Source organism: Saccopteryx bilineata, chromosome X (genome assembly GCF_036850765.1).
Source record: "Saccopteryx bilineata isolate mSacBil1 chromosome X, mSacBil1_pri_phased_curated, whole genome shotgun sequence".
Lineage (NCBI taxonomy): Eukaryota > Metazoa > Chordata > Mammalia > Chiroptera > Emballonuridae > Saccopteryx > Saccopteryx bilineata.
The window spans coordinates 124,783,389-124,796,561 of record NC_089502.1 but is presented as its reverse complement, the minus strand read 5'-3'; positions in this window follow the sequence as shown (position 1 = coordinate 124,796,561).

Here is a 13,173-nt window from a genome sequence, read left to right as displayed (position 1 = left end):
GGCACATACAAAAATCAACCAAAGAATGTATAAATAAGTACAACAACAAATCTCACTCTCTTTTTTCCTTCTTTTTCCCTAAAATCAATAAATTACAAAAGAGAAAATTCTTATTCTTAATTCTACTGACTTGCTTTCAGCATTTTAGTGATGATAAAGTCACTCACTCATGAGATTTGTGACCATTTGTAGGCCCACTCAGTTACAAACATTTTAACTCTATTATACTAATTTATAATATTGGGAGGTGATAAACGGATTCCTCTTTAATTTTCCTTTTTTAAATTACAAACTCATGTTTACTTTAACATCATTTTTATGATGAGGCCTTCTGAACACTCTTCTTTGGCATCACATTGTTCACCGAGCTTATACATCATGATATATTTTCTGCTGTTGAGGGCATTATGAAGAAATTTCATGCTTTGCAAATTGATCGCTCATGAATAAATCAAGAATAAATTTTGTTTACCAATTTCTAACTTAAAATAATATGTAAAAAATAATCTAGGCGGGAAAACCAAAGTGATACCAAACCAAGTAAATAAGTTTGGTATTGCCTCTATCACATTTAAGTAAGCAGGACACTAGGGACAGGGCCATGCCAAGAGAATATCTCAAGAGTTTAACAGTCATTTCAGTGAAGAAATAAATGATTTGTGGGTGACAAGACTTTGTTCCACAAGACAATTTTGTTCAAAGACTGTATTAAATAACTATATAAAGGAAATAAACTATAATTATAAAATTTGTTTATCACATCCTTAATTGTTAGAATAAAATCTATTTAAACAATTAGAGGGAGATTTTCAAGAATGAATAAAATTGAATGATTAAAAATATAGATTTTCATAAGCTCAAAATAAGATAGCAAGAGAAATATAACTAGATATAAGTTCTAAAAATATTTCCAAATAAAAACAATAAAAACAAATCACCTTTAAACTATAGTAGTGAAAAAATGATAAGAATGAAATCCACATGATTCTGGAACATGTCAAAAATACAATGATATTAATGCATTAAGAAATACCAATAATTCTTCCTTAATAAAGGTACTTGGCTTAACTCTTATTGGACTATTAGGTTTAATTTGATTTTCTTTTTTAATAAAGGATGTGAAGAACCTGATTGATAGTGGAACAGTGAGTAAAGCATCGACCTAGAACTCTGAGATTGCTGTTCGAAACCTCGAGGTTGCTAGCTTGAGTATGAGGTCCCCAGCTTGAACGTGGGATCATCAACATGACCCCATGGTTGCTGGCTTAACAGCAAAGGTTATTGACTTGAAGCCCAAGGTTGCTGGCTTGAGCCCAAGGTTGCTGTCTTGTGCAAGGGATCACTGGTTCGGCTGGAGTCCCCTGGTAAAGGCACATATGAGAAGCAATCAATGAACAACTAAAGTGAAGCAAATACGAGTTGATGCTTCTCATCTCTTTCTTCACTCTCTCTCCCTTCCTGTCTCTCTCTTTCTCAAATTAAAAAAAAAAGAATATGAAGAAATTAAAGTGTATGCCAAAGAGTTCTTTTTTAAATACTAAAAGGGAGAAATCTAGTTATATTAAAAGGCTAAATAAAGTTCTGCTTATACAGAAAATGAAATTTAAAATGAATTAATTATTTTTGAATGGAATATTGTTTTGTTTGCAGAGGATCAAATAAAAGGAAATGGGCTTAAATGAAATGAAGAAAGATGTCAGATACACATGAAGAACTGGTTAAGTATTTAATTGAGGAAGAGTAGAATGGGCTGGTCATGATGAGGTTTAGAATAGTTTATTTCATCAGTCACATTTATAAATACTAGAACTTCAAGGGAACATGTGACCATTTGATCTCTCATCTTTTATGTTAGTCCAAGAAATAGACACAAATTAAATTGTTTAACTCAAAAAGTCAATGACAAATCTAGCTCTAGAGCTCACGGTTCTTAACTTCTAGGCTTGGATAAGCTACTTAACACTGTTGTGCAATAGTTTGTTTTGTTTTCATTTGTATAATTGAAATAACACATGATTCAAAAGGATAACTATGAATAGCAAATAAATATTTAGAAAGCATTTAGCATGATAATCATCTATAATAACTGTTCAAAAAGCAGTTTTTTAAAAAGATTGTTGTTATTGCTTAGTAGTTTTTTGTCTTAAAAAATCATCTGCCCTTGCCGGTTTGTTTGCTTAGTGGTAGAGCATCAGTTTGGCATATGGATGTCCCAGGTTCGATTCCCAGTCAGGGTACATAGGAGAAGCGATCATCTGCTTCTCTACCCCTCCTCCTCCCCCTTCTCTTTCTCTCTTCCTTTCTTGCAGCCATGACTTGATTGGTTTGAGCACATTGTCCCTAGGCGCTGAAGATGGCTTCGTGGAGCCTCTGCCTCACGTGGTAAAAATAGCTCTGTTGTGAGGATGACCCCACATGGGCAAAGCATTGGCCCCAGATGAGGGTTGCTGGGTGTATTTCAGTCAGGGTGCATGCGGGAGTCTGTCTCTCTATCTTCCCTCCTCTCACTTGGAAAAGAAAAAAAATCTCTAACAATTTTAAAAGGATAATCTAGAACTATCTTTTATGGGTTATTTTTATGAAAAAGTCCAGGTCAGAACACTTCAAAATGTTAGAAGTGCATAATTTTTCCAATAGGGGAAATGTATAGTCTTAAATTATGCCAATGAGAAAATAACCACTAAAATATTCATATTTTAGTATATTTGATAAATAACCACATGGAGGCCATTTTTTTCACTTTCATTTGCTATTCATTTTCAAATCCAAGGACAATTTGTTCTCTTTGAAACCCACTCAAGATAAGTTTTATTATCATCTCTACTTTATAGATAAATAAACTCAAATTTCCAAAAGGTAAAATATCTAATTAGTGTTCTCTATGATGTGTTCAGCTTACTGCTGGTATCTGAGGCCCCAAGCTGATGACCAGAAAGGATACGGTAAAACACATTATTTTGCTATATTCTAAATTTACACCCCCTTTTAGGAGTATAATTTGGCTATATCTATTAAATTTAAAAGCACACACACTTTGATTTAACAATTTTCTTCTAAGAATTCATCTAATTAACATACTTAAAATGCATATATAACAAATGTACTCACACATACACACAAAGATATATGTACAAGAATACTTTGTCACATTACAGCTTTTACAACTAGAAATTGAAAGATGGTTTCAAAAATTTAGTGTTATTGCACAATGGATTGCCATGTAACTGTTAAGAAGAATGGGATGGGCCCTGGCTGGTGGCTCAGTGGATAGAGTATCGGCCCTGTGTATTGCTGTCCTGGGTTTGATTCTTGATCAGGGCACACAGAAGTGACCATCTGCTTCTCTCCCGCTTCCTCTTCTATTTTCTCTTCCTCTTCCCCTTCTGCAACCAGTGACTCTATTGGTTCAAGCATGGCCCTGGCCATTCAGAATAGCTCCCTTGGAGCACATCAGCCTCAGGTGCTAAAAATATCTCAGTACTCAAGCATTGGCCCTTGACAGGTTGCCAGCTGGATCCCAGTTGGGGCACATGTGGGAGTCTGTCTCACTATGTCCCTTCCTCTCACCTAAAAAAAAAAAAGGAAAAAGAAGGAAGAAGAAGAAGAAGAAGAAGAACGGGATGGCAGATATGGGCTGACAGAGGATATGAGCTGATGTGGTTCAGTCAGTATTACATTCAGTGAGCATTTGCATGCATCCTAGGCACTAGCTATGCAACCATCATCAAGACAAAGTCCTTGCCTCTTTGGATTTTACAATGCAGTGAGAGAATCAGGACTTAAACAGAAAAACAAGCAAATATATCACGTATATCATATGCTGATGAGTGTAATGAAGAAAAATTTTAAGAACAGGAAGAAAAATATCTATTGCTCAGTAATAAAAAAAAAGAAATAGCCTGATTTGACTGTTATAGTTCTCTTTATGTCAAAATTAGAAGTAATATACATAATTACATATATGCATGAGACATTTTGGGGGGAGATGCATAAGACACTGTTGATAATGGAAATTCCTAGAAAGAGGCTAAGGAACTAAATTATGACCAAAAAAATCAATAAAATATTAGCATGATTAAATTATAACTTTCTGTGCTGTAAATTTTGTACACATTTTTTATCACAGGCATATATTACATTAAATTGTTCACTGCTAAAAGGAAAAAAAATATCAAGTAGCCTTTTACTATTAGTGCAATAAAATGCCAGCTTGTTACAAGGCTTACAAAATCTTCCATGATTAGGACCTGCCCACCTCTCTTTGCCCGTTTTTTCCTGCTCTACCTCTCACTGGCTATCATACAACAAATGAATTTTGCTCTTTTTCTCTCTTGAACCTGCACATTTAATAGTCTGTATGATATAAACCATTTACAATTTGATTGACTTGATACAAACAGTCATTTTATTTAGAACAACTAATATCCCTAAAATTAGCTACTTTGAAGCTTTTTTTTTTTAACTTAAATGTAAAGTACAAATTGAGAGCATTTAGGCTCATATCCATCAATATTTCCATGTGTCATCAAGTCCCACTGAAATAAGCATTTTTGTTTTTAATGAAGGACGAAAATGCATTTCCCTGTACGAAGCAAGTTTTCTGTATTTCTTTGCATATTTACCTGAATCTTCTTTAGATATATGTACATTTATCATTCTATCAGAATGACATTTAATATATTAAGGGAAAAAAGCTAATAAAATATCACATTTAAGATCCAAATCAATTGTAGCAATTTATTAACTTTATGAATCTAACAAGGTTATAGCTATTTGTAAAGCAGCTGATTTTACACTACAAATTATTTTTATGTTAAATAGACTTTGTTTTTTGCTTCATTTATTTCTAGAATGTTATTTTAAGAGAAACATCACTAGGATATTCCAGGTTTTTTGATCATTTATAGAGTGAATTTAAATCCATGTCAAGAAGGGAAAAATATATTATTGCAATTCATTAAAAATACAATTTTTAATTTCAACATAAATCATTAATACAAGTCAAAACTGGAGTATTGGTTGTTGCAATGGAAAGATGTAATTATATTTAATAGAAATATCAAAATATGACTAAATAATGTTAGTTAATCTTCATTGAGACATCTATTTCTGGTGGGTTTTTTTGTCTTTTTTCATTAAAAGTATATATGTTGTTATTAAGATATTGGGCAATGGAATATCCCAAAATATTGCACGATAATCCTCAGAACAAGTTTATGTGCTGATAAGTGTCATGAAGAAAAAATTTAAAAATCATAACAAAAAGTATATAGTATATATTGTTCAATAAAAATATAAACAGAATGATTTGACTATTATAGCTCTAATTGTGTTAAAATTGGGGGAGAATACACATATGTAATTATGTGCATTCATGAGACATACTTTGGGAAGATGCATAAGACACTGTTGATAGTGGATACTCCTGAAGAGAGGCTGAGGGCTAAATTAAGACAGAAAAATTATTAAAATATTAACATGATTGATTCTGTGGTGTAAATTTTTTAAACGACTTTTTTATCACATGCATATATTACATAAAATTGTTCATTGCTAAAAGAAAAAAAATACTGAATAGCCTTTTACTTTAAGTACAATAAAATGCCAGATTGTTACCATGACTTACAAAGTCCTCTATGATCAGCCCCTGGCCACCTCTCTTTTCTCCTTTTTTCCCTCTCTTTCAGGCCCTTCCCTAGCTATCACACAACAAAATGAGTTTGTTTGGGGTCCTGATCACAGAGACGTAATATAAAAATGCTGTTTCTATGTGGAAAATTCTGAAGAGAGTTAGTTCGATTATCAAATGGATCCATGACCCTAAAGAAGAGAAGAATCAGAGACTTAGAGAAAAGAGTTTCCTTACTTTGGTGAGATATTTTATACCCCCTAACCCAGTAATTCTCAGCCAGGGGCGATTACATCCTACAGGGAACATTTGTCAAGTGTCTGCAAATACTTTCAATTGTCATGACATAGAGAAGGGAAGGGAGGGCTCTAAAGGCACTGGGTAGAGACCAGGAAGGCTGCTAAACATCCTACAGTGCATAACATAGTCCCCAACAAAAAAGAGTTACCCAGCCCCAACTATCAATAGTGTTGAGGTTGAAAAACCTGGTCTTAACCCATGCCAGCCCCTAAGAGATGGGCTCCAATATTTTGGCATGCAACCTAACCTATGTGCTAGTGTAAGAAACATTTTTTTTTTTTTTGAGAGAAGCAGGGAGAGAGAGACAGGAACATCAAGCTGCTCCTGTATGTGCCCTGATTGGGGAATTGAACTGGCTACCTCCATGCTCTAGAACGATGCTCCATCCAACCGAGCTATCAGGCCAGGGTTTAATTTTTATTGATCTTTAGAAAGGCAGAGAGAGAGGAAGGAAGAGAGAGGAGAGGGTGAAAGGAAGTATTCATTTGTTGTTCCACTCAGTTGTGCATTCTTTGGTTGCTTCCCACGTGTGCCCTGCCCGGGGATTGAACCCTCAATCTTGTTGTTTCAGGAAGATGCTCTTAACCAACTAAGCTAACCGGCCAGGGCAGAAACAATTACTTTAATCAGATCATTAATAGATATATTTCATATGTGAATTGTATTATGAACTATAATAAAAAGCCTATCACTTTACTAGAATCTTCTGACACTAAATGACTCCCTCCTTTAAAAAAATACACACAGATATTTGAGAGGGTCTTTTTTGAAGCTTTTTAAGAGATATGAATTTAAACTCCCACATACTTTGTTTCAGCAGTAAAAGCATGGAGCCCGTTAACAAATAACTGCAGAAACTTAGCTCTATATGTTAGTAAACTTATCAAGTGTAACTACTACTGCATGTCTGAGTGTCTGAATTGACTAAAAATTAAATGTAGGGATGAAAAAGAAAGCTAAGTCTCCATAAATTACGCATTTTTTTCCTTCCCCCCGTAGTTTTATTGGACAATAATTGACATACCTCACTATAAGATTAAGGTGCACTGCATGATGGTTTGATTTACATATATTTTGAAATGATTACCACAACAAGTTTAGTTAATATTCATCATCTCATATACATACAATAAAAAGAAATAAACAGAAGAAAAGAAATTCTCCTTGTGATGAGAAATTTTCATACAGCAGTGTTAACTGAAGTAATCATATTCATTTGTTTTACTAGTATTCACATTAGAAGCATTTGGCATTTCACCTGATGAATAACTCCCATTTTCTTAGATTCTACTCTAGTTAAATAATATATTCTTAAAAAGTTATTTTGGGGCCCTGGCCGGTTGCCTCAGTGGTAGAGCGTCGGCCTGGCGTGCAGAAGTCCCAGGTTCGATTCCCGGCCAAGGCACACAGGAGAAGTGCCCATCTGCTTCTTCACCCCTTTCCCTCTCCTTCCTCTCTGTCTCTCTCTTCCCCTCCCGCAGCCGAGGCTCCACTGGAGTAAAGATGGCCCGGGTGCTGGGGATGGCTCCTCGGCCTCTGCCCCAGGCGCTAGAGTGGCTCTGGTCGCAACAGAGGGGCAGAGCATCGTCCCCTGGTGGGCGTGCCGGGTGGATCCTGGTCGGGCGCATGCGGGAGTCTGTCTGTCTCTCCCCGTTTCCGGCTTTAGAAAAATGCAGAAAAAAAAAGGTTATTTTGGTTTTTCCCTTTGTTATTTTCCTGTTTATATAAAACCTGTTCTACAAGTTTATCATTATATTTTAAGTAATTTCATTTATTTCTATTTAAATATCTCCATTTAACTTTGCTTAAATTTATTTGAAAACAAAAAAATATTAACATGTCTATCAACCTAAACTTTTTGTACGGTAACTAAATATCAGATAAGCAATGTTACTTATCAAGTACACAATTTAATATTAATGTTTGTGTGAAAGGGAGATAACTAACCATTGTTTCTTTAAAACTTGTTAAGTAATGGCTACATCCAAAATAACATTGAAAGTTCAAATACTTGAATTAAAAAGATTATCTCTCTGTCTAATTAAAGAGAGGTTCATATTTTTCCTCTTTATCTGTCAATAATTATGTTAATAGCAATTTAAAAGAAACCCAAATTTTAAAGTAATATTCTACCGATAACTTTCAGGTATACAAAGATATCAACTAGATTGGAGATAGCCACATGCATTATTTCTTGTCTTGTGTCTCTGAGGTTTAAGATATCCCATGCCAACCTCGTTTCTCATTATTATGACAATAGACACAAGACTTACTTCACATGTAAACATAGCTAGTGTAATGACACTGTAACTACACTGTAGGACATTTTTATTCACAAAATACCACCTTATCAAGTTGAATTCTGCCTATAAAATGGGTTTCAAATTGCTGTTTTATGCTCCTTTCCTACCTCTGCCACACCAGTTCACCTAGCATACAGAGCAGACAGAAGAGTTTGAAGATTTGGTTTTCAGACCTGGCTGTCTATGTGAGTTCACACACTTCTGAAAGTGAATTGGTTTTCTGATCCCTCACATTAATAAGTCTCCGTTTCCCCTTCTGAAATTATTGGTTTATATTTGATAAAATTTAAGTATCTTTCTTGTTATAAAATTCTATGTTTAATTAAGAGAAGACTAAGGATGACATAAGGATCATTTTTTATGAAGGTTATTATTATTTTTGCAGGTTGGATTTACGGTAATATGTAGGAGTTTATGCAGAACATTAGTTGCCAAAAAAATTATATGAAAAAATTTTAAATTAAACCAGAAGAAAAATAGTTTCAATTCACTATTGGCATGGGCTACAGAGAATGCCACTTTGAAATTATCAAGAAAGATAAGTGCATAGGTTTGAAATCACAGATCTGAAATGGGATCGGTCTTCGGTCATTAGTCATTAGTCATTAATTAACTAATGTCCTTTAGAAGTCTTTTACCTTTCAAAAGGAAGAAGCTCTTTAACTTGTTTTCAAGAACTATGATTCAAATTTCAAATGTTTCATTTAAAAATTTACATTTGAATTTGCATGTAAGTTTAAGTTTTTATAATTCAGTATAAGTAGTTTAATATTCCTATCAAAATTAAAATGTAAGGTATTGGGTGGCGTGAGAAAAAGAATACAGCCAAGCTTGACTAACTAGCTATGGGACCTTGAAAGAGTTGCTTTGCTTTGTTTAACCGTGTTTTTCAATAAAAAGAAAAGTTTAGACTGGATACCTTAACAAGCCATTTTGTGTTTTAAGTCCTGATATTTACCATTTAAGAAATAGTTTCAGTTCATCTAAATCTATATAGAAGTACTCTTTAATAAGAAGAAATACTTTAAGGTATATAAGCATGGAAAAGTTATAAGCAAATGGCCCTCAAGATTTGCTTTACTTTTCCTCCTAAACACTAGTTTTCTAAACAAAAGACCTCCAGATGATTGATAAGCCACTTCCTGTCAAGTACAATAGTAAAACTTTCTGAGGAACTGTCAGTGAGTTTGATTCTTGAATCTCTCTTTAAATAGACTCCATAAGGCAGTCTAGATACAGAACATAATGGCAAGGAAGACATTTAGAGTCAAGTTGGAAAGCTTTGTGAACTTTAGAAATAGTAGCATTTTTTTATAGAATTAATAATATCTCAGAAAGGAGATATCCACAACTAAATTGGGAAGCTCAATCTGACATTATCAGTTTATCGGGTCAAAACGGGTTGAGGACGGTACCACTACTTGCACTACAAAAAGTTTGAAAATGCTTTCTTTAAAAAAATGTGTACAGTATTCTCTTAACCTGACCTAACCCTTGATACTTGGTTAAAAGCTGAATGACACTTCTTTTCAGCTAAAAATATCCAGCAAAAGAAACTAAGGTCAAAATTTTGTACTAGTTAGACTGACAGGGAAAAGGCCTAGAAAGAACTTTGTAGAGGTGACAAAAAATATGCAATGGTTATTAAATAATATTAAAATATATCAATTTATGTCAACTTTCCTATTTCTATTATATAGCACTTTCTACCATTAATAAATTCTTCTTCCAAATCAGAAGTCTGGATATGTATAGTCTTTATGTTTCCTGATAAGCTTTTGGGGTTGAGAAAATGACAATAATGTCCAATAATGTATGACAAATTAGATATACATATATTTTATATACATTTTAATAAGAATCATTAGTGTTTAGCTAAATTTGTATACTAAAGGCAGGGTTGGAGGACTGTATATCTTTCAGGAAATTCTATAAAACAATTGATCTGAAACAAACTAAACATACAATTTGCAACTAGTTATTCTGGGGTTTTTTATTTATCATTTACTAAATACAATTAAACAGTAGCTATCAGCTCATTAATTTATACCAAAAAAAAATAACCTGGAAAGTGTTTTTGGGATTTTGTTGAATATTAGGTAAATTTGGATATAATTGGTGTATTATCTATTTTGAGTATTCTAATCCAGAATTAGAGTATATTTCTTAATTCATTTAAATATTCTCTAATTTCCTTGTCAGTGTTCTCTAGGTTTAATTTTTGTCTCTTATACATCTTTTGTTAAATGTATTCTTAAGTACATGGTAACTTGTGGCACTATTGTAAATGTAATTTTTTAAACATTAGTGTGTGTGTGTGAGTGTGTGTGTGTGTGTGTGTATTTAGTGAGACAGAGAGAGAAATAGACAGAGACAGACAGACAGGAAGGGGGAGAGATAGGAAGCATCAACTGGTAGTTTTTGCACTTCAGTTTTCATTGATGCCTTGACATACATGCCTTGACAGGGGGGGGGGGCAGTCCCAAGCCCAGCCAGTAACCCCTTGCTCAAGACAGCAACCTTGGGATTCAAGCCAGTGACCTTTTTTGGGCTCAAACCAGCAACTATGCAATCATGTCTACGATCCCACACTCAAGCTGGAGACCCTGTGGTCAAGCTGGTTAGCCTACACTCAAGCCGTTGTCCTTGGGGTTTTGAACCCGGGACCTCTATCTATTGCACCACCACCTGTCTGGCATGTTTTGTATATTAACTTTCTACCCCATGACTTTGGTAAATTCACTAATTTTTTCTTTGGTAGTCATTTGTAGATTCCTGGGGATTATTTTATTAAACAATCATGTCCTACATGTAAACATAATTTAAAAATTTTAATTTATTTATTGATTTTTAAAGAGAGAGAAGATGAGAAAGAGAATGAAATTGATTTGTTTTCCATTTATTTATGCAATCATTGGTTGATTCTTGTATGTACCCTGACCAGGGATAGAACCTGTGACCTTGGTATAATGGGACAATGCTCTTATCAACTGACATTCCCAGTTAGACTGCACAGTTTTTACTTGAACATCTCTATGACTAATTTCTTTTTCTTCCCTCATTGTTATAGCTAGTATCTCCAACAAAAAGTTTAATAAAATTGGTGAAAGGATCATTCTTGTTTTATTTCTGATCTTAGGAGAAAGCACTCACTTTTTCACCATTGAGTATTAGATTCAGGGTTTCTTTTTTATTTTTTCTGTAGATACCATTTATCAACTGAAAAGTTCTGTTTCTACTTGATATTTGTCTTTGTAGAATAATTTTTCTGCATCTCTTGAAATGGTGATATTATTTTTCTTTCTTGTTCTCTTAATATATTTTATATTGCATTAATTATTTTAGTATTACTGTATATAAAACTTGTATTCTGGAAATAAAACCTACTTGGTCATGCTATATCATCTTTTTTATATACTGCTGGAGTAGATGTGCTAATATTCTTTTTTTTTTTTTTAAATTTTTATTTATTTATTCATTTTAGAGAGGAGAGAGAGAGGGAGAGAGAGAGAAAGAGAGAGAGAGAGAAGGGGGGAGGAGCTGGAAGCATCAACTCCCATATGTGCCTTGACCAGGCAAGCCCAGGGTTTCGAACCGGCGACCTCAGCATTCCAGGTCGATGCTTTATCCACTGCGCCACCACAGGTCAGGCAATGTGCTAATATTCTGTTTAGGATTTTGCATTTAAATTCATAGAGGATACTGATCTATAGTTTTCTTTTAATATCGTGTGGTTTTGATATCAGGGTAATGCTGGTTTCATAAACTGAATATGAAAAGTGTTCCCTCCCCTTCTATTTTCTGAAAGTGTTTATGATTGCCATCATTTTTCTCTTAAATGTTAGTTTGGATTCAACAATGAAACCACCAGAGCCTGGAGTTTTCTTTTGAAGAAGACTGTTAACTATGAGTTCAAAAATGTTAATATATAAAGCACTATTTAGGTTATCTAAATATTCTTTTTTTTATTTATTTTTTTATTTTTCTGAAGCTGGAAACGGGGAGAGACAGTCAGACAGACTCCCGCATGCCCCCGACCGGGATCCACCCGGCATGCCCACCAGGGGGTGACGCTCTGCCCACCAGGGGGCGATGCTCTGCTCCTCCGAGGAGTCGCTCTGCCGCGACCAGAGCCACTCTAGCACCTGGGGCAGAGGCCAAGGAGCCATCCCCAGCGCCCGGGCCATCTTTGCTCCAATGGAGCCTTGGCTGTGGGAGGGGAAGAGAGAGACAGAGAGGAAGGAGGGGGTGGGGGGTGGAGAAGCAAATGGGCACTTCTCCTATGTGCCCTGGCCAGGAATAGAACCCGGGTCCCCCCGCACGCCAGGCCGACGCTCTACCGCTGAGCCAACTGGCCAGGGTCAGGTTATCTAAATATTCTTGACTGAGTTTGCTGGTTTGAATCTCTAAAGGAAGTTGTCCATTTCATATAAGTTTTAAAATTTGTTTGCATAAAGTTGCTGATAATCTCTAATTATCATTTTAATGTATATAGGATCAGTAGTGATATCTATTTTTTAATTCATGGTATTGATGAAGTGCATTTTATTTTCCTTTATTCTTTTTTTTTTTTTCTGAAGCAGGAAAGGGGGAGAGACAGTCAGACAGACTCCCGCATGCACCCGACCGGGATCAACCCAGCACGCCCACCAGGGGCGATGCTCTGCCCACCAGGGGGCAATGCTCTGCCCCTCCGGGGCGTGGCTCTGCCGCGACCAGAGCCACTCTAGCGCCTGGGGCAGAGGCCAAGGAGCCATCCCCAGCGCCCGGGCCATCTTTGCTCCAATGGAGCCTTAGCTGCGGGAGGGGAAGGGAGAGACACAGAGGAAGGGGGGGTGGAGAAGCAAATGGGGCGCTTCTCCTGTGTGCCCTGGCCGGGAATCGAAACTGGGTCCCCCGTACTCCAGGCCAACGCTCTACCACTGAGCCAACCGGCCAGGG